This window comes from Sus scrofa, chromosome 4 (assembly GCF_000003025.6).
Source record: "Sus scrofa isolate TJ Tabasco breed Duroc chromosome 4, Sscrofa11.1, whole genome shotgun sequence".
NCBI lineage: Eukaryota > Metazoa > Chordata > Mammalia > Artiodactyla > Suidae > Sus > Sus scrofa.
The window spans coordinates 127796481-127819475 of NC_010446.5; the positions used below are offsets into that span (position 1 = coordinate 127796481).

General features: G+C 46.7%; 1 long non-coding RNA gene across 1 annotated transcript; it reads left to right on the forward strand.

The window, feature by feature from the left end:
* On the forward strand, window positions 16062-21673 carry LOC110260443. The gene is made up of 2 exons (XR_002343746.1): window positions 16062-18054; window positions 19402-21673. It is a non-coding gene; the product is annotated as an uncharacterized LOC110260443 (long non-coding RNA).

The window sequence follows — 22995 nt, forward strand, 5'->3', positions numbered from 1 at the left end:
CAGGAAAGCAGAACCGCAGGGAAGAGCTGGGCCGCTCCAAAGGTGGACCCGTTGCGCCAGGAGCAATAGACACGTCTCTGGACGGGAGACGTGTGTGTCGCCTGGAGTGTTCCCTGCTATTGTGTCTAGAATGACATTCCATTTTTCCTGCAAGCCTGGCTCTGTGTTGCCTTATGTGATGTCCTGTCTCTTGCTTCCCCAGTTATGTTACAGCAAAGCCCCTGTAACTGAAGTCATTTGAGTGTGGCATCCGAAAAGCCCAACAGACAGGGGTGTTTGATCTGTGGCTCAAGCTCAGCTTCAAGAAAAGACCTTAGGTGTTTCCTCTAGAGCCCAAGTCAAGTCACGGATGTGGGAAGCAGTGTGCTATTTGGAAAAAAACTGTAAAAGATTTAGTGTTTCTAGACCATAAAATACGAGCCGGGGAAAGTGGGAGATGAAGCCAGATGGGTCAGAGGGGTAAGCTCTTTGCAGCAAAGTACAAAACGTAAAGAAGCTTGGGCGAGCCTTAGGCTGTGGGAGCCAGTGGAGGGTTTTAAGAAGGGGAACGAGGATCTGGCGTTGCCGTGGCTGTGGCGTGGGCGGCAGTTGCAGCTCCGATTGGACTCCTAGCCTAGGAAACTCCATGTGCTGCAGGTGCGGCCCTAAAAAGGGGGGGATGATATAGGTAGATTTTTTTAGGCTGGTGGGTTTTGTATGTGTGTTGGGGGGCTTGTCATTTTAGGGCTGCACCCTTGGCATATGGAGGTCGAACTGGAGCTGTAGCTTCCGGCCTACACTGCAGCCACAGCAACGCAGGTTCCGAGCCGTGTCTGTGACCTACGCCACAGCTCGTGGCAACACCGCATCCTTAACCCACTGAGTGAGGCCAGGGATCGAACCTGTGTCCTCATGGATCCTAGTAGCATTCCTTAATTGTTGAACCATGACAGGAACTTGCCAGGCGGGTGGTTTTAAAGATCGTGTGAGAGTGACAGGGCTCAATCAAGGGAGACAGACATAAAGAGCGTTAAGTGTCCTGGCCTCTGACTACCCGACTACTCTGGGCTTTGTTTTTAATTTTTTAAAAAAATTTAAAAGGCCGTGGCATGTGGAAGTTCCCGGGCTAAGTGTTGCATTGAAGTTGGGGCTTCAGGTGAGGCCTCCGCCAGGAGCAGCCTGAAGATGTCCATGGGCTGAAGAGGAGGCAGAAGGGAGAGAGGGGTTCCGCTTGTGATTAGGTGAGTTCCGCTGTCAGTGAGGTCCCGGAGTCTTGAGACCAGAAGCCGAGTGAGTGCCTGTGGCCAGAGACGCCTTGCTGGCTTCGGGGGCTCCAGCAGAGTGGAGAGCTGGAGGAGGAGACCTCGGAATCCAAGGTCCCAGGGCTAGGGGAGGTCATGTCAACTGCTGCTGGAGCGACCGGTGCTGGGCTGAGCCCCAGGGGAGGCCAGAGGCGTCTGCAGTGAGCCCAGGAGCTCGAGAGGGAGCTGTGACAAGCAAGAGAAAGGCTTCTCAGAGCCCGAGGGCAGAGAAATCCAGAGGCCATGCCCTTCTGCAAGGTTAGAGGAGCGTTTTTTAGGGCAGTTCACACCTGCCTATAATTAAGCTTATATCCTAAATTCACTGTCAATGTTTTTATATGTGGCCGTTGAAATACGCATTTTCCTCTTTGGGTTCATTCCAAATGCAATTTCGAGATGAGAGCTGGGAGGGCTTTACACTGAGGCACTGGCGTTTGAGCTGGGCACGGTGGAGGGATTCTTAACCCCATCTCATCGCTGTTTGGCCTTCCCATTCATGCCATGTTGTCTTGGGAGCACATATGCTTGGTTTTTAAATAAAGCAAATTCAAAACGGGATGTTTTACAACTTTTCTTGTCACTTCTTGGACACCTGGGGTTATCCAAGACCCAAAGTCATTGCCACTTTCTTCTGCTAGAAAATATGGTCAAACGTTATTAGCTCAGGCACAGATACGTAAAACCAGAGGATTTGCAGTATTTGACACTTGGGTCCAGCTGATTTGCTGGCTGCGTCATCCTCATTATCTGTGCTAACTCCTAAAAGCAGAGAAGTCGTTTTATATAAAATAAGGGCTTTTCTGAAGCTTTGCTCCCAGCCTAACTGAATGCCAAGTTTCTTTGCATATGCTAAGACAATGCTAGCAAAGAATCTTTCTTGTTAAAACGCATCCCTTCGCTTCCCTTCTTGCTCCTCTGATTTGTAGCTGACCCGTAAAGGAACCTCAGATCAGCTGTAGAGCAGCTGTGTCAGAGGCAGTGACGGCTCTTTCAACAGCAGATACTAGAGAGACCTCAAAGTGAAGCCTGTTGTCGGGAGACTCTGCCTGCCCTGGCCCATGTCCAAGTTCGAGTTAGTTTGGATTAAACTTGGGTTGGGTAACATTTAATTCCTGAAGGGGAGACCTGAATCCAGTCGTTAGCCTCTCAAAGTTTAACTACTCAGGGGTGATGATGGCATTAAAAAAATTAAATAAAAATGCCTGATTCTTGGTAATAATAGCAATAATACAACATTTATTCTCAAATTTCCTGCCTTTAAGCTTTTGTCTTAAGTGTGTAGCTCTTTGGATATATATATATATATATATATAAAAATATATAAATTTATATATATATAAATTTTTTTTTTTGCTGGATAATGAGGTAATTGCATCCATGACTTTTAGATATCCAGTTTGTTTAAAAAACATTTACCAAATAATTTGCCTCTAGATTTCAATTAGTAGAAGACTTATCTACATTAGCCTTGCAAATGGAGTGGCCAAACGGTATTGATTATCAGAACGGTAAGGAATTATCTATGACACAAAGGCCAGACCAGATGAGTGGCTTGTCATATAAACATTTATGAGCCCATGGAATGACGGTCCTCATTTGAAAGCACACAGTATAAATTTGGCCCATACCACAGTGGGTGTGAAAATTGCAAGGTAAAATAAAACAGATGAGACCATTTAAGTTTGAAATGGAAGAACAGATCACGGGCAACAGCTATTTACTTTCACAGTCACTAAAATAGGGTGTTTTGTTGTGAAAACTATCAATACAGCGTGATGGATACCCTGCTTAAAGTGCCAATATGATGCCATTCTCAGCTGCAGAACAATTTCATTACAAGTGTATGGGGAACCTTTAAACATGACATTACGATGCGACTATAATACAAGATAACAATGGAAAAACAATTTCAGAGTGAGTGTAAGGAGACTATAACCCTGCAGTTAGGAGGCCACTGGAATGTGAGATTATAATAGCCTAACATTAAAATGGTGAAAAGGATATGGCCAATTGCTTTTTTTTAAACTGGGAATAAGCTAGACAGCATGGATACTCATGAACAGAATAGTCATGGATGTAGTTGCGGGAAGAGGGAAATCCAGCACCCATATATCTGGTTCTCATCCCCATTCGGAAGCGGTCCCACCTTTTGTCGCCTTCCCGAGGTTAAGCTGGAGACAGTTTTCGTCTGACCTTCTCCTTCTCCTTGAACGTTATCACTCTGTGGCTCTGCTGCAAGTTCAAACACATTTTCTTTCTTACTCAGGTCTAGCCCTGCGACTTGGCTCCATTAACCACCCACGGGGCATAATTCAAGTTCCCGAGCATGGTTTGCCACTGCTCACCTTACCTGTCTGGCCTCTCATTATCCCCAGACTTCAGCCGAAATCTCAGCACTAGAAATTTGTTCTTTTGGGTCTAAATGGAATTTTCGTTTTCAAGAGCATCTAATTGAAGAAACACTGATGAGCTGAAAACACTGATGAATTGATACAGTGTAGCTATCTGTGTGAGAACTAACATGTGAAACGTGGCTGGTCTAGGAAGCACAGAGCTTGTCCTCCAACAGACTTGACTTCGTATCGTGGCTCTTCCATTAAGTCGTGTGTGAAGCCAAGGACTTTTTCTAAGCCTCGCTTTCCTCACCTGTGCGGCGGGGCTAAGCCACTGAATTCCAAGGCTAATTGTAGAATGACAGTGCCTCTGTGTGTGAAATGCCTTTCCCAGTACCTGGCCCATATGAGGGCTTCTGTAAACCTCTCTCTCTCCGGAGAGAAAAGAGGGTAAAGGGATGGGCGACGGCCTGGAGAGTGAAGCAGAAGACAGAAGGGGCTTCGTGACATGGCAGGGAGGTGGTTTCTCCCTCATTTTGCTAATTTAAAATTTATTTTTGGAGCACTTGAATGCAGTTCAAGACGGTCTCTTAGTCTCGCTTATCTAAAGCCGGCTTGGGTTTTCTTTTCTCTTCCTGTGATTCCGCCTCTTTAGGCTGTTGTGTTTGTCTGCAGTCACCGTTGCACACTCAGGGCTGCTCTTTCTAGGGCGGTGGGAAATCTGTCCTTGGGACATGACGAGGGCCACTGCTGAGATGCTGTCCCCAAGCCTTTTTCCTAAGCTTCTAGCTTTGCCTGATGATACCGTAAATAAAGTTATTACATCTTGGATCCCAACCTGGGGCTGTCATTCTCCAGCTGCTAAGGGTATGCAAAATATGCAAACAGGTATTTTGTTATGTTCTTGAGCCAGTTTTCAATCTATCCATTTGAAGCTTAAAGAAAAATTTCACCGGTAAGATGAAACACAAATTTGTGAGCATAGAATGAAATCTTTTCTCTCCAGATTTTCCCTCTGGGAAGGATCTTGATTTTCATTATGGCGCTAGTTTTGGTCTAAAGCCCTTACAGCATTGAAGAGTATTCTCACAAAGGAGTTACCTGGCTCTAAAAATATGTCCTTGGCTTACTCACATTGTTCAGCACGCCTTTGGTTTATTTCCTTAAAAGCCCTTCCATAAGGATGAGTCATGAAAGGAGTAACCCACTCAGCTTGAACTCCCTGAGAGCAGGGTCCGTGATGAACATACATTTATGGTCCTGGGCCTGAGCAGTGTCAGACGTTGAGGGTGATTCATACACGATTTCCAGACGTGAGGATAAATGTTAAGGATACAACGTGGGAAGGGGATCGGGGAAGAAACATGTTATGTGTCTACTGCTTCTCAGGCTCCATATGCCTTACTTAGCTCCCTGAATCTTTAAAACAACCCTGAGGTGCAGGCATTGGCTCCCATACTTTATAAAGAACAGAGGCTAAGCATCATTGGGAAACTTAGTTGAGGTCATGAACTTGGAAGTGCTAGTAATCGAACATAACTAGTAGTTTGGCTACAAATCCTTTGTTCTTTCTATCCCGTTGCTGTCTGCTATGCGAATTTACTTACAATCCAGTAGAGGAGAAGGGACCAGGACAGAAAGGACGGACCACCAGGCCACGCGTGATGAGGACCCTGTGAGCAGGATGAAGCACAGCAAGGGTTTGAATGAGGAAGAGCCACGCCTGCCATTTCTCTCTTTTCTCCTTCCATCTGCTCCCTTGGGGATACTGTTTTTCCCAATTGGCACACGTCCCCTCTCTACCAGCAAGAGTCAACACTGGAGACTTCATAACTTGCTTAAGCCAATGATTTTGCCTAATGAGAAACCCTAGTCCCTAGGCCACTCGCCATGTTCCAAACCCTTCTAGTATCATGTTGATCCTTCTCCCTCCACCGCGTGTTCAGAGTGTGCTTCCTTTGTCAGGTCCAGGTCCATTCACTCTGGGAACACTTCCCCCTTCAGAATTCATATCCTTTTTCGCTTTTCTGCCAGTTCATTGGTCGTCCATCCCTTTGCTTCTGTTGATTACTGCCAAGCATGGGCGTGTACCCTCGTGGCAGGTCCAGGTGTGTTTTCCTTTGGGATTTGGACATGTCTGAGCACATGTGTCATGTTAGAGAGGTGGATCTCTTAGGAGTCTGTTTATCTGAAGTCTCAGGCACCAGGGATAAGGTTGGCTAAAGACAGAATCAGAAACACATGCTTTGGGCAAAAACCATCACCTGTGTGGTATGAGGATGGGTTTTCTTTTTTTCTTTTTTCTTTTTTTTGCCTTTTCTAGGGCCACCCATGGCATATGGAGGTTCCCAGTCCAGGGGTCCAGTCGGAGCTGTAGCCACTGGCCTACATCAGAGCCACAGCAATGCGGGATCCGAGCCGAGTTTGCAACCCACACCACAGCTCATGGCAACACTGGATCCTTAACCCACTGAGCGAGGCCGGGGTGGAACCTGCAACCTCATGGTTCCTTGTCAGATTCGTTAACCACTGCGCCACGACGGGAACACCCAAGGATGGGTTTCCTTTATGAATCCAGTGTTCTTTCTGCCCCATCCAGTTGGTGGGATGTGGAAAAGGCTGTAATTAAAATACCTGCAAACTGTTTTCATACAAATGCTCTGTGAGCTTTCTGGGACGGACATACCGGGGAGTACACGCGGTATCATTCTAGAAGAGGATGAGAGCAATTGCAGCAGGACGGCAGGGGTCACGGTCTGGCTTTAGTTCATCACAGGCTCTGGCAGAAAATCTTCATACCTGAGGCCTAGAGATTCCCGGGGAAGGGCTTACGGTCCCTGGCAAGAAACCCACGATTCCATATGCGTGCAGTGTATTGTTGATGGGTAAGACGGCATGTCTCCCAAATGGGTGCAGCATTTCCTTTCAAACGTATGCAGATACTACGAGGAGTACACACAGGCTGATTGAAAGATCACTAAATCCATAGGCCCTTGTATCACTCTATATATTTGCGATTAACAGGCACTGAAAGGTACTTACTTTGAGTAAGTGCTGGTGAGTATGACCTCTGTGGCGGTGGAAAGGTAACCTCCGACTCACAGATGCTGTGATGGGCGGGGGGTGGAGCTAGCGACCTCTGCTGGTGGTGTCTCCCCCTAGTTAGATTCGCTCCCTAAGACCAGTCCTGGCTAATCTTTACCATTCAACACACAAACCCTGGTGCTGGCATCACGTCAGTACTGATGAATGGAATAAATGAATGAATGAATAAGATTTGGCCTGACACACTCTCCTCTGCTGCTGCGTCCTGACACGTTACATAGACCTCCGGGTGCAGGCTTTTGTCTCCATGAAAACAAACAAAAAGGTACAAAAGAGCAGCGTCTCCCCGCTTTCAGTATTTGGTACACAAACATCACGCTCGTTTATATTTCTTCAGCAGTGCATCGTGGATCAGCCCACGCAAGATGTGTGAACTTGTTCCCACCAGGTGAGTCGGTGAGATGGGAGTAATAATTTAGTGTACTTCCCTTGTGACAATAAAACCCTGATGTTAGTGGCAAGAAAAAAACGGCCCATGTCATTTGAATTTTCTTTCACTAACTTTAAACTGTGATTGGTAAAGAGTTTTGATTAAAAATGGAAACACGCTTTGGTGAACTCTTCAAAGGGGGGACACGATGTACTTGGGATCATTTTAATGAAATCCGTTTCCATGGAGAGGTGTCAGCTTTGGTTGTGTGTGACATGAGCCAGGTCTCCTGACCGGCTTTCATTCCTGGGCCCGAGATTTTGCTTCAGACTCAAGCCGGCTGAGATCAGTAGAGGCTGCTTTTAAGTTTCCCGTTTTCCTTGCTTCTGGGACTGTCAACTCTCAGAAAATCCAGGCAGACCCTACTTTATAACACTCAGTTTGCACTCATGCCCTCGAAGCCTCATGGGAGCAACATGAAGAGGAGGTGGAGTCGTGACATTGAGAGATGCCCAGGTGGTTCCAGCTGAAAGGGAGCTTGGAGACCCTCCCCGTCCAGCCTGACCATTTTCCTGATGTGGCCCCAAATGGGATGTGACTGGTACAAGATGACATATCCAGTCTTTTCTGGAGTTAGGCCACTGGGATTTTTCTTGCTTTAAAACCTCTAGTTGGCTGTAGCTCATGCAGCTTTAGCTCCAAGGGCACCCCTCAAGGTCAAAGGAGCTAATGACACGGTAAATACGTCCTCCGGGGCCTCCTTCCAGCGGCTGCTCTGGCCCTGGATCTGGTTGGGTTTGGCAGGTGGGAGATCTGGCCACATCCTGGCAGGAGGGGAGGAGGGCAGGGCGCTTGCTATGGGGCCTGGTGATAGGACTGACGTCCGAGGTGGCCGTGTTCCCCGTGGGAATCCAGAGTTGTTGTCGGAGACCCCTCCTTAAGCCGTAGCTTCCCCTCGGGTGCTGGAGGCTCCTCTTTGCCTTTGTCCAGTCAGGCCTGGGGCAGTGCTGCATCCCCACTGCTTATTAGTCTCAAGGGTCTTCGATGTCCTTCTTCCCTTTTTGGTTTATCTTCACACTTTTTTAATTTTTTTTTTTTTTTAATGGCTGCACCTGTGGCACATGGAGGTTCCCAGGCTAGGGGACAAATTGGAGTTACAGCTGCCGGCCTACACCACAGCCACAGCAACGTGGGATATGAGCCGTATCTGCGGCCTACACCACAGTTCACAGCAATGCCGGGTCCTTAACCCACTGAGCAAGGCCAGGGATCAAACCAGCATCCTCATGGATCCTAGTTGGGTTCTCAACCCCCCAAGCCAAAACGTGACCTCCTGCCTACATCTTTTTTTTTTTTTTTAATTTTCCCACTGTACAGCAAGGGGGTCAGGTTATCCTTAGATGTATACATTGCAGTTACAGTTTTTTCCCCCACCCTTTCTTCTGTTGCGACATGAGTATCTAGACATAGTTCTCAATGCTATTCAGCAGGATCTCCTTGTAAATCTATTCTAGGTTGTGTCTGATAAGCCCAAGCTCCCGATCCCTCCCACTCCCTCCCCCTCCCATCAGGCAACCACAAGTCTCTTCTTCAAGTCCATGATTTTCTTTTCTGAGGAGATGTTCATTTGTGCTGGATATTAGATTCCAGTTATAAGTGATATCATATGGTATTTGTCTTTGTCTTTCTGGCTCATTTCACTCAGTATGAGATTCTCTAGTTCCATCCATGTTGCTGCAAATGGCATTATGTCATCCTTTTTTATGGCTGAGTAGTATTCCATTGTGTATATATACCACCTCTTCCAAATCCAATCCTCTGTCGATGGACATTTGGATTGTTTCCATGTCCTGGCTATTGTGAATAGTGCTGCAATGAACATGCGGGTGCATGTGTCTCTTTTAAGTAGAGCTTTGTCCGGATAGATGCCCAAGAGTGGGATTGCAGGGTCATGTGGAAGTTCTATGTATAGATTTCTAAGGTATCTCCAAACTGTTCTCCATAGTGGCTGTACCAGTTGACATTCCCACCAGCAGTGCAGGAGGGTTCCCTTTTCTCCACAGCCCCTCCAGCACTTGTTATTTGTGGATTTATTAATGATGGCCATTCTGACTGGTATGAGGTGGTATCTCATGGTCTGCCTACATCTTTTAAGCAGTCTCTTTCTTAAGCCCTCCCCAGCGACCTCATTAAGTGTAACATCGATTTTATGCTCGAACCCAGATCATTATACTCCACCCTCTGTAACCTTGTTTTTTTGCCTCCTAGAGCAAATTTTTTTTTTAACTTAAAGAATTCGTTCACTCTTGTGTTATCTGGATTTCCCTACCAGCACACATTTCCTTGGCTTGGCGCTGCCTGACACATAGTAGGTACTTGAGAAATGTTTGCTGAAGGAATGGATCCAGGCAGACAAACGTGGAGTTAAAAATCCTTTTTACACATCACCGTGAGAATAACCCCACAGAACTTTGGGTGACGGCTCAGCGGGATGGGCGATTTAAATTCATGTAAACTGCAGAGTGGATTGCTGAAGATTTTGTGGCCGGCGGCTACCATTTAAGACATTATGTCTCAGAGAAAGTGTCCTTGGGGTCCGTCCACTCTTCCATCGGATCGCAGTTCCGTGAAGGTGGGGGTCAAGGGTATCTGGTCCGTGCTCCGTGCCCTTGGCTTTTCACACTGCCTGGCACAGAGGGAAGCTTTTCTTTCTGCTGAAAGCCAAGCTAAGCACTGCTCACCAGACTTGGGGATGCATAAGGCACCGTCTCCCCCTCAAGGGACCCTTAGACCTGCTGACACACAGACAATAGGCAATAGGCAATAGACAATAGGCAATGGCAATAGGCGATAAAATGGAGGCTGCGGCTAAGTGTTTCGGCATCGCAGAGAAGCGGGAGAGGCCGGGGAGCTCCTGTCAGATGACCCGGTGGAGGCCAAGGGGACCTGCTACACTTTCCTCTTCGGAAACCGCTGGTTCCTGTGTTCAAAACTACAGGTTCTAAAGGTGAACTTTCGCAAGCCAGTCCATTTAGAACCTGAGTACTTCATGTAAATACAAAGCTTTTCTACTTCTTGATGTGGGTTTTTATGTTTTCCTTCTTTTATCTGTTTATTTTCTTAAAGAAAAACAGTGGAAAAAGGAAAGGTCATTTTTGAATCTGAATTTTCTGAAGGTCGGCCATGTTCAAAAGATAGTAAAATCTGCCCCCAAGATGATAAAATCTGGTTATTCTAGAGTACTTTTTCAGAGCATCATGAAACTTATCTGAGATTGCCTGCAGGAAAAAAAATTTTTCAGAAAAAAAAAAAAAAAAAGCAAAGAAGAGCAAAGACAGAAAAACTTGTTATATTCCCCACCAGAGGGAGACAGTTTTTTTTCTGTTGCCTTTCAAAACCTAAATTCTGATTAACACAGATTTGAAGAGTACAGCACAAAGCTCACCAAGGCTGATTAATACACAGGGGGAAAAAACAAACTTACAATCTAATTTGTTTACTTTTGTCTTTTAATATCAAATTATTTCCGAGATCTAAGTTCTGTTCTGCAAGCCCAGTAAATGCTACTTTACATGCATGGAACTTTAAGAGCTACTTGTAATTTCAGTGTCGACTTTATCTCTAATTATATTAGTATGGATTCAGATAGGACACTGATAATATAACAACATGGCATAATTTAGCATAATTATTTCCTGTAGTAAGATGTTTACAAATCAACCCTACACTAATAGAGACAAGGAGTGTGGTGGTGGAGGAGGAGGAGAAACTAGTAACAATATGTGGCTTTTTTATTGGCAAGACGGTAGATGCTGGAATAAATGAAATCTGGTTAGTCAACTTTTAATATGCTGCAACTCTTTAAAAATTTCTAAAAAAAGAAGTTGACTTCCAGTAGTTGTTAATTTAGGAAAAATGATACATGGGCAATCGCTTCTATCGGGCCTGTCTGCGCTTACAATAATTAAATGTTTTATCAAAAATAGAGAAAACCGTCTAGAGATTTATAGTGTAAGACCTACTGTATTTTTAAAAAGTCCACTTTCATGCCCAATTTAATAGACCGTTAGATCTACACGTCCAGTGGAATTACTTGGACATTCCATTCTTCTCCACAGTCCTTTTTGGAAACCAGTTCAGATCTGACCCGTGTAAACGTTTTTTAAATGACTCCGAACCATTTTACACATCCAGTGGGTGTGCACAGTCAACTCCCCTTGCTCACCTCGTTTGAGACAGGGCGCTGCTGAAGTAGCCTTACTGCTCATCGTGACTCTTAGTTACTGGTTGTCACGTTGAGAACACAAACACAGCGAAAACAGGGAATAATTCTCAGACGCTCCCCTTCAAGTGTGGGATAATATGGAGGCGCCAGGTGAAATATTTGTCTTGTTTTGGGGCATGAGTTTCTCATCATAATTCAGTGAAGGTAAGTGGATGCTTTCGAAAAGCAGAGGGTGTCACTTGAGTTTCACTTGCCTCAGGTATCGCTTAATCAGCAAGCACAGTTAATAATTCTGCTTTTCTGTTTGTCAAGATCTCAATATTTTTGCAATACGAGGTCTGCTGTAGTGTACTTTACATGACACTTTATAATTAGTGGTACTTGAGAATTCGGCAGTTTTAAAAATTCATACAACATTCTTAGTTACAATTTATAAATGATTTTAAAGTATAATTAACATTCATCTTTACAAGTTATATGCAAACAAATATGCAAATTTAGAAATAAATATGCAAACATATAAAATGTTTTTGAATTAAGTAGTCCTTAACATTTTTAATGAAATCAATATTTTATTCATATTTTGCACACAATTTTGAGTACTTACTGATTTGAGGGCTACAGCATATAAGTTTGTGCATATTGCAACCTCCAGCGGCAACAGGAGGGAAATGATAATGTGTTTCTTTTTTGTGAAAACTGAACGTGATGGGATGCAGGAGGCCCAGGTGGTGGTAGCAGTCCCAGCGGGGGTCATGGATTAAAGAGGGAAACCTGGGGGAGGCTGGGAGACCCCGGTAAGTGCAAGAAAACCCCCCGCACAGGGCAGGCTCGCTTACCTACTGCAGGTGCGAGAACCGCCCGAGATCATTGAGTGGGGGATGGGAGAGGCCTGCGTCCAGATTCCGACCTGGCGCCGCGTGGGAGGCCCGCCCCTCGGCGGATTTGCATACGCTCCTAACCGGAAGCCGAGGAGGAGCCACGCCTCCCGGAGCGGAAGAGGCGGGCCTTCCCCGCCCCGCCCCTGGGAGGATGAGGGCGTGGCCCAGCGGCTCCCGGGGCGGAGCTTCCGCGCCCGCCCGCCGGCATCTCTCGGAAGCGTCCAGTCTGCTCCAGCTGGTTCTCGCCTGTGGCTTTGTCTCGGCTGAGTTCGTTCTGCGCGGGGGCGTGAAGAGCCTGAACCTCGATGAGTCCAGACTCAGGGTGAGCAACCCGAATTTAAACCCATGGGTTCGAGTCCCAATCTGGGTTTTGGCTCCGTTCAGGCCGTTACTGCTGTCAATTTCAAAAGGCATCTGAAGATGCCGTCTGGTGGATTATGGATGCAGTTAGTGGCCTTTCTGCTCCTTTAACTCACCTTTACAAGGACCTCAACTGCCTAAAATGATCCCAGCCTGCTCGGGGCTCAGAGAGATAAACCTGAGGACAAAGTGCCCTCAACTTCTTGAGTCGGTGGCTGACACAGGCTAATAAATTGAGTTGTGAACTATGAATTTTTTTTTTTTTTTTGGTCTTTTTGCCATTTCTTGGGCCGCTCCCCGGGCATATGGAGGTTCCCAGGCTAGGGGTCCAATTGGAGCTGTAGCCACCGGCCTACACCAGAGCCACAGCAACGCGGGATCCGAGCCGTGTCTGCGACCTCCACAGCTCACGGTAACGTTGGATCCTTAACCCACTGAGCAAGGGCAGGGATCGAACCCGCAACCTCATGGTTCCTAGTCGGATTCGTTAACCACTGAGCCACGACGGGAACTCCGTGAACTATGAAGTTTTAATGTGCTGGAGTCTGAAAGAAGAATGCAGGGTTCACTAGAGATGAACAAAAGATTATTAGGAAACTGCCTTTGATGGAGAAGTTACTAAGCAGGAGTACAGGTTCAATAGGTTTACTGATGATTAAAGTTCTTTGAAAGGTTAACTGACTTAACATCTGATTTCACTCATTCAACAAACACTTTTCAAGGCTCAGCTTGGGTTCTCCTTCTCAAGGCAGGTTTCTCACTGCCAGGGTCTTCTCTGAATCCAGGTTGCATCATTAGTCTGTCAGGTGAAGGTCCTTATGGGCTCCTCATGGGCAAGGACTACACCCAGCGCTGTTGGAGGTACAAAGAAGCACGAGTGAATCTGTTAGCACCACACTGTTTAGCTCTGAAGTGTTCTTTCATTTTTACATTTGCTTTATTGCTTTTTCAAATGGCACTTTTCTTGAGGTGGCAGAGCATCATCTAAGAGATGCGGAGGATTTATTCTGAGTGGTGTCTCTGAGGAGGTGGTGTCCACTGGAATGCCGTGTAAAGGAGGATTCTGAGGTTATGTCATTAGCATTACTGATGCTACTGTGTTTTTGTTATCTTTGCTCAACTTAAAATCTGTTTTTAGTTACAGTGGCCCTTTCATTAGAGAATGAGAGCTTTATGATCCATTTAATGTCCCGTTCAGCTGCTAGAAACTCAGGGAAACGTTTTGATATAATTGTCTCTTTCTCCTGTATTATTTAATTTTTAAAAATTTTGTGGACTCTGTTACTGTACTGTAATTTGTTTTAAACATTCGGTTGCTTTAAATCTTTTTGAAAGAAACAGATAATTACATATGCTTCTTTCTATAAACTTTATGGCGCCGAGCATAGGTCCAGGGTTCTCAGGAGGCACAGAATATATGCCCTTTGACTTCGTGGAGAACCCTGAACTCGATGCTCTGGGCGTCTAATATGGCAGATGCACAATGATGCATGAAGGACTGAGTGAATGAATGAGTTCAGAGGGAATTTAAACCTCGAGAAAGATCATGATGGGATGTGATTTACCAAGGAGAGCATCCAACTGGAGATGAATCTTGGCCAATGCCTTTAAAAAAGGCTCAGACTAAGGATTGGAACCGGAGGAAATGACTTGGAGGAGAATAAAGGTTTAGTAAGAAGAATTTAAAATGACAGAAGCCATAAGGCAGCAATACTGAACTCTTCCACGTAGACCTATTTGCTTGGCTGGACTGTAAGATTTTTAGAGAGCAAGACTTTTTTTAAAAAAGAATTCATTCAAGTCTCATTCGTGTAGCCTTCCACACAGTATTTCCAGGGTGTTTTGTTGAGGCTTGATGAGGAAGATGATCCTGCTACCTGCATTTATTTCAAACGCCAGAAATAAAAGACAGGATGGGGTGATCTCAGCTTGCTGATCTGGGGTAAAATAATTCATTTGGATGCGTCACAAATTAATCTTCCTTCATAGAATTAGAAAAAGCAATTGGAATTCTGTGTTGCTGCAAGCTGCTCCATGACGTCTGTGGGGACTGGTTTTGTTTATTTGCCGCTCTACGCCAGTCTTAGGTAAACAACATATAGCTCCATCTATGTGCATCTGGGTAGGCGTCAACACTTTTATTATGCAACTTAAACATGAAAAAGCCTGATCAGCCGCATTAGCCAAATAGCTAAATTGCATTCAGTATAAAATAAACCCCTGCCACCTTCTTGTCAGGTGACCTTGGTCTTTGAGGACTGTCCCTGCACCCTCAGTCATCACTTCCACATGCCTTTCATTCTTCCTTTATTCTAGGGTTGTTTTTTTCTTTTCTTTTCTTTTTTTTTCTTCAATGTTTTGTTTTCTCTGGGCTGAATTTCATCTCAGTTGATTGCCCAATTCACTTTTCATTCAGTCATAATTGTTTTTCGAATTGTCTTAAATTCTCAAATGGATTATGACAATTTGAAAATTAACAATGGCGCCTTAATTGCGTGGGGCTGTGTGATCCACAAACCCTGGTGGCTGATGCTCCCGCCCCCACCTGTAGTTTTTCCCCAAATGTGAAAAGGTAGAAACACACACGTAAAAGCAGAAAATACATACGGTGGTGATTTGCAAACGTGCCTGATTTTCCAATATTGAGAATCCAGTCGCCGATACCTGCAAAATCCTTTAAACACAGGAATAAGTAAGAAAAATTTATTGGGTTTTCTTTCACACTCAGCTTTGTCTCGAAGTGGGAACATATGCCAGCAGGACAACATCCCCTGTGTGTGGGTAGACAGTCGAATGCCCGAAGACGTCATTCTTTAATTATCGGACTTGGGCTGGGCTCTCAGGGCAGCTTGGCGGACCTCTTACCTGACCCTGGTTGGCTTCCTCTAGAATCCCTCCTGGGGCATCTGTTCCAAACCTTTAACCTGTCATTCTTCTCATCCCCTCTTTCACAGCCTCTGGCCTTGCAATATAATTTAGAGGCGACAGCAGTTTCTGAGCAGTCTTGTTGGACTGTATTGCTACCTGAAGACTCACATTTTAAACTTCTTTCTGTCCGAGTCCTGAAGGAAGAAGGTTTGACCTTTGTTCCGGCACTAACCTTGGGGCGGGCTGGGCTCCGTCTCCGGTGGCCCTGCCTCTAGACGCCAAGCTCTCTCTTTCCTCCCCTTCGGTTCCCTCTCCAGGTCTGGTCTTCACACCACCACCGCCTGCACCTCCCCCAGCTCCCTCTTGTCTTGTCTGCACTTGGCCTCTGGGTTCCGCCCGCTCTCTCTTCCATCTGCACCCCCTCCTCGTTCAATGTTTCGGGGGTTAGGAAAAGAGACCACACCTATTCCAGGTGATCACTGGGGAGTTCTTCCCATCTTCACTCATCTTCGCTCTCTGTTTCCTCATTCTTCTTCTTTTTTTTTTTTTTTTTTGTCTTTTTAGGGCCGCACCCATGGCACGTGGAGGTTTCCAGGCTGGGAGTCCAATCGGAGCGACGCTGCCGGCCTACACCACAGCCACAGCCACACGGGATCCTTAACCCAGGGATGCTAGTCGGTTTTGATTCTGCTGAACTGTGACAGGAACTCCCCTCTATTTCCTCGCTCTTAACCCTCTTAACCTGCCTTTACAGAACAGTTTCTGGGTCTTCAGTTTTTGGTCTTGTGTGAGTCCCTGGTCGTCATTTTCACATACCTCCTCATTTATCCTGGGTCCCCTTCTGACCTGTTGGGCCAACGTCTGGCCGTTTCCACCAGGAAAAGGCGGTCTCAGACACCTTCCTGAACTTCGAAGCACTTTGAAGATGTGGTCTCCGCTTCCTCAGCTCCTGCGCACCCCTCATCCCGTTAAACTCCCGACGGCTGAGGTTCCCGACGGCTTCCTGACTGCCCGATCCGATGGCCCGTTTCCGGTTTTCAACATTTCTCATCTTTAACTTTGTTGACTTTTATTTGACTTTTTGATGCTTGCCTTCCATTGCCTTTCAGAGCCCCAGCTGGCATACACGCCTTTACTGAATGCCCACAGCTCTGATGTTTGGGATGAAAAGGGAGTGATCCGCGTTTTCTGCCTCCTAGGATATTACATCATGGGGAGGAGAGAGACAGGTACAGGGGCATACGGGTCAGGAAATAAAGTCCACGCCTCGAAGAGTGCTCATCCCTGTGCCCACAGGGCCAACGGGGACTGTACTTACCTCTGAGCTGGGCTTCAGAGATGACCAGGAGCTGCCCAGGCAGGACGGGGCTGAGGGTGAGAGATCCAGGAAGAAGGCGCGTGTGCACCGAGGGACAAAGCAGAAAGGACGTGAATGCTCAGATACCTTCAAGAAGTTCAGTGTGGTTGGATCAGAGGATTTGGTGTGTGCAGTCTTAGAAATGGAGCAGGTGAGAGGTGGGGCCAGATCCAGAAGGCTGCATGAGCCACTTGAAAGAGTTTGGAAACTGTGCAGAGACATTGAGAAGCTGCTGAACCGTATTACACAGAGGAGTGACAGGCTCAGAATCCTGTTTTAGAAACATCCCTTTGGGTGCCGAGCAGGGAAAGAGTTAGGTGATGCTGTGAGTGGTAGCAGAGATGGGGGGTGGTTAAGAGGCTGCGGCAGAGATGGAGGCTGGATGGAGCTGGCGCAGTCCAGGGGCGCGGTGACATGCATAGAAAACGGTGAATGAAAGGGATGGACGTTGGTGACGTTGTGGAGAAATGACGGGAAAGACCTAGAAGTTGTTTGAACCGTTTTAACTGCCCTTAGTTCCTTGCTGCCCCTCCAGGCGCTCTTCCCGAGAGACATTCTAGCCTTTCTCGCACTGTAGCTTGTTTTCTCTTACTTACAGGATCTACTACAAGCCTTGTCTAATGAGTCTCTATGTCCAGTGTGCAGCATGAGGCCTTGTGGCTAGCAGGTGAACAACAGATACTGGTTAACTGACTGACTCAGCTTCCCTGGGTAATGGTTACTGTTCGTTTCCGGCACACAATCTGCCAGCTTATCATTCCTACCCTCTCAACTACCCACACACTGTACACCCATAGAGTCTGCTTCACGTCTTGAAAATTAAAAAAGTTGCAAAACACATTTTTCTTACATGTAAATTCTTTATAAATTTATTTTTAATAACTTGAAGGCAGAAAAAGAATCTGAAAGCACATACCTTGTTTGCTTATCAGCTTTCTATTGCTGCTATAAAAACTGCCACGAACATAGAAGCTTAGACACGGCGAATGTGCCATCTCACGGTTTCTGTCAATCGGAAGTCGGGTAGACGCAGCTGGCTCTATGCTCAGGGTATCATAAAGCTGAACTTGAGATGACAGTTGACCTGGGCCTTTCCGTGGACGCTCTGGGAAGACTCTGCTTCTGGGCTCGTTTGGGTTGTTGGTCAAATCAGATAGTTGTCCTGAAGGACTGGAAGCCTGGTTTTCTTGTTGACTGCCAGCCCGAGGCTGCTAAAGGCCGCCTGATTCCTTTTCACGTAGCTCCTTCATCTTCAAACCAGCAAGGCCAGCAAGGGTGAGTCAAGTCCTTTTTTTCCAGCTTTATCGAGGTGTAATTGACAAAAATTGTAAGATACCCAAAGTGTATACCACGATGATTTGATACAAACATGTCTTATAAAATGACTCCCCTTATTGACTTAACACACTTACCACCTTCCTCTTTGTGGGGGTGGGTGCGAACACTGAGGGTCTACTCTTTCAGCGCCTTTCAGTTAAGCAACATGATGTCTGGAGTTCCCATTGTGGCGCAGTGGTTAACGAATCCGACTAGGAACCATGAGGTTGCGGGTTCGGTCCCTGCCCTTGCTCAGTGGGTTAACGATCCGGCACTGCCGTGAGCTGTGGTGTAGGTTGCAGATGTGGCTTGGATCCCGCGTTTCTGTGGCTCTGGCATAGGCCGGTGGCTACAGCTCTGTTTGGACTCCTAGCCTGGGAACCTCCATATGCCCCAGGTGCAGCTCCAGAAAAAAGACAAAAAAAAAAAAAAAGTAACATGATGTTGTCAACTGCAGTCACCACATTGAGCATTAGATCCTCAGGCTTTAACCATCTCACGGCCGAACGTCTGCTCCTTTTACTGGCCTCTCCCTAGTTCTCCCACCTCTACCCCTTCGGCCCTCACAACCGCTTTTCTACTTTCTGTTTCTGTAAGTCCCATGCTTTTTGTTTGTCTTTTTTAGATTCCATACATGAGTGATACCATATAGTATTTATCTTTCCCTGTGTGGCTTATTTCACTTATTTTACTTATAATTGCCTCTAGCTTCATCCATGTTGGTGCAGATGACAGGATTCCTCTCTCTTAAGGCTGATGACTATTCCATCGTGCCCCTATGCCACATCCTTTTCATGTAGTCATCCGGCGATGGAGAGTGGGGCTGCTTCCATAGCTGGTCAAGTCTTCTTCATGCCTTGAGTGTCTCTGACATTCCCTTCTAACCCTGCCGCTCAGCTGTCTAGGACTCACGTGGTGAGCCCACCTGAAAACCCAGGATTATCTCATTTTGCCTACGTCTGCTTAGTAACCTTGATTACACCTGTGGAGGTCCTTTGGCCAAGGAACGCACTGCGGCACATTGATGGGTGTGATGTTCCACCATCGTCCCAGTCCGGGAGTTAACGTCCAATGTCTTTGGAAGTCCATTTTAGAAACCCTGTCTAGTACATCCTTATTTTAAATTGGAAAAAAATTATATGCGACAGAGAAACCACTATAACATTATATTGTGAACTAATCAGTAGTGTTGGGCATAATATTTTCTGAATGAGTGTCCCATATGTTTTATCTTTATATATATACAGAATTAGTGAAAGTTGAGATTTATTTGTTGTTTAATCTACCCACCCTTTCGACCTGCAGCTGCTCGGTACTGCTGGGGAAGGATCAGGTCTTCAGGGGTCAAGGCCAACTAAAGAGCGTCACTCCCCACCCGGCTTTACAGGGCTTGAGTCATCAGCCCCTGCAGTCACTCACCTTCCACACACCCTGAAAGGAGCGCAGGGTGGGGAGCGGGAGCGAGGAACTCTGCCCTGGAAAAACTGGCAGAACGAGCTTTCAGAGAGTTCGCTATGTTCTGGAGAAAACTTTATGAGCCCAGTGTCTTGCATCTTGCCATGCTTGGAAAAGCACTGGAATCGTTAACCAAGACCCGCGTACCTCATGACCAGCAGGGGCGTTCTGTCAAGACGTGGCTCGACTGCATTGCCCTTTCTCCAGAACCACGGACGCCTCCTTTCTTCCTCGGAGCAGCTCCTCAGAGCTGAGCGAGGGGCTGTCTCCCGGGCCGGAGTCCTCAGAAAGCCACCCCCCGCCACACTGAAACAGCTCTGCGCTGTGCATTTTTCATTTCCATCGACACCGAGATGCCGGCACAGGAATGTCCCCATGATGCAGGAGGTCTGACTTTGTGGCCTCAAACAGTTACTGCAAGGGTTTAGCTGCAGGGACGGGGCGGGGCGGCCGAGTGAACCTGCTGTAATCACGTCAGTTACAGGCTTGCGTCATCGTCATTGTGGGCAGTGAGCTACTCTGTGAGTGTCAAGGTTCCCTGATAGCCCCTTATTCAGATACCACGTGTGATTTATCCCGTAAGCCCTTTGTGAGCATCCACCGGGCTCTCGGGCGCCTCCTGCACATGGCAAGTAGGGCCTCAGGGAGGCCGTGCTGGGTGCCCGTCTTCAGACGAGCTTCCGGATGCCTGGAATTTAGTGAACAAAGGAATAAGATGGCAGAAGGAGGAGAGACAGGGACTCGTCATCTTGACTCTCATGGACCAAAGTGCTCGGAGAGCTTCCCTTACCGACCCTCCTTTCTTCCTGCAAAGCAGCCCTGCCTTCCGGAAGGCTCCGGGCGATGCTCCAAAGGCCGGATGGCCTTGACCAGGTAGACTCAGCAGGCATGAGCCCCGCAGAGGTGGGTAGTGGTGGCAGGTTATTCTGATTAGACACTAGTGAGTTTTCATTTTTCAAAAGGTTTGACATAAAGAGAGGGAGACGTGACAGACAATAAGCTGAAGGAGGGCGTTCCAAGGGTGACTTAAAGAATTCAGCGGGCACGGTTCCAGTTGCTGTGTGGCATGTCGGGGACACATCTGCTGTCACAATAAACTGTTCATAGTTCTTCGCTTTTGTGTTGTCACCCTGTTTGGTGTCACTGAGGCCGCTGATGAGTTCCCAGAGCGAATCAAGGTGTGAATACAAATTGCCAATCTTTAAAAATCAGTGTGCCAATCAAATAAAGCAAATTCCCGACTTTGTCTTTCTTTCACACAATGCCATGGCGCTTGTTTGAGAATCAAGATGAGGAAATTTCCAGTCATTAGATGCAGCCCTGGCAAATGAAACCAGTGCTTGAGAGGCCATTTATTACCAATTCAGTTCAGCTTTATTCGAAGATACAAACATGTTAGTATTTCTCCATTTCTTCTTTGCTTTGTTTTTTTTTTTAAAGAAAAACAAAACCAAGGAAATCTACAACCCCTAATGTCAGAGGGGCTAGAAAACACTTGTGTCCATGAAGGTACCGAGAAAAGGAAATAGACGTGTCCATTATTTGTGGAATCGGGAGTCTCTGGTGCCTGTGAGAAGGTGACACCCAAGCTAAACCAAGAAAACTTCTTGATGAGCATTTGATTCTTGAGTCTGTATGGCCCCACATCTCAGAAGCACAAACTTCAGGCAGGAAGTGGGACTGGGCCACTTTTGCCTTCGATTCCTTGCTCTATGAACTTGGGAAAGTTTCTTTAAAAAATTATATGACGGGGATAATAAAACCCACTTCCTAGAAGTGTAACACCTATAAAATCATGTGTTAGGGAGTGCTCACTGTGGCGCAACAGGGATCACTGGCGTCTCCGCAGCACTGGGACGCAGGTTCGATCCCTGGCCGGGCACAGCGGGTTAAGGATCTGGTGTTGCTGCAGGTGCGGCGTGGGTCACAACTGCACCTCGGACCTGATCCCTGGCCTGGGAACTCTGTGTGTGGCGAGGTGGCCAACGAAGAAAAGAATATCGTGTGTTAAATATCTAGTACTTTCATCATCTGGCCCATGGTCTGTGTTCAACGAGTGGAAGCTATTGCCGATGTCGTTACTGCTTTCGTCCAGAGTAGCACTCCCAGGTACTTCTCAGCATCCCCCCCAAGAGCTCAAGGCACTTTGGCACGTTTATTATTAATGTCTATGCACAGATTGAGAAATTGGCAAAAATATGTCGAACGTTGCTCCCAAGCCATAGAGTTAAGAAAGAAAATTCCGGGGTCCATGTCTCTTGCACTGTGACTTGCCCACTGAGATCTTCTGCCTCCTACATGGTGATGCCCTTGAGGGGACTGCCTGTGTGTTCCGAGACTGTTCAGCTCATTGTGTGGCATCTGCGAAACTTCCTGATAGAGTTAGCACACCTGTCTTTGTACCAAGCAGGAGGGTCCTTCCACTCTTCTGCCTGTGGTTCCAGGAGTGCCTGCCCACTCTCAGGAAAGAGCAGAAGAGAGCCGAGAAAAACGATCCTTGGGGATGATTCTAATATCTCACTAGAGTGAACAGCTCACATCTTCGTGGACTTCCAGCTTCCTCTGGCTTGACATTGGATTGTTAACTCTTTGTTCCCCGAAGCTGTGTTGACTCCCACGCTTTGAAGTCTGAAACTCTGTGTATCTTCTGCATCGACCTTGGTTCTTATTTCACAAGACATGCATCCCAGAGACCACTCTCTTGCACTTAAATCGTGATCCAGATGGCCATTTCAGCCTTAAGTTCTAGGAGTAGACTTTTCCAGCTCACTTTTGCAGATGCAAAGGGAAGGAAAAAATACAAAGAAGGGTTGAGGCTCTTGGGTGTTACTTTCCTTGAGGGAGGAAGGCAGGGTACATGTGGATACTCTTACTGCACCACCACTTCCACACTGCCGTCGTTATTAACCCACCGCTCTACGGGGGAAATCATTGTTATCTTGAGGAAGGAGCTAAGTACAGGAGGGATCATCAAAAACCACATGCAGTTGCCTTATTTTGGCTGAAAGATTCAATATTTTTCGAAAGCTTCCTGAGCACACGTCCTACTGTAAAGTCAGCCTGACAGGTGTGGGCACGTAGCACTGCTGTGACACACACGTGTGTGCTTCCTTCCCTCCACACATGCACACCAGTTGCTGCCGGCGTGTCAGATGCATGGTATTTGACTTGTTTTCTTCATGAGCTGGTAGAACATTTGTATAAAATATCAGCTCGTGTTTTGCAAAATGTGACAAGTGACTCAGAAGTCTCCCTCCCTTGATGTATACGTGAGGCGTGCTGAGAATTTGGGAGATGGCCTTAGTGACACAGCTCACCTGCACGTCGAGGACTTTGTTGACTTCCGTAGGAATTTTACTCTTGGAAGATGTGCTGGATCAGGACCCCAGGCGCGTAGAGCAACAAGAAGCATTCTAGAGGTGCCAGAGAACCCAAGAGGTGTCA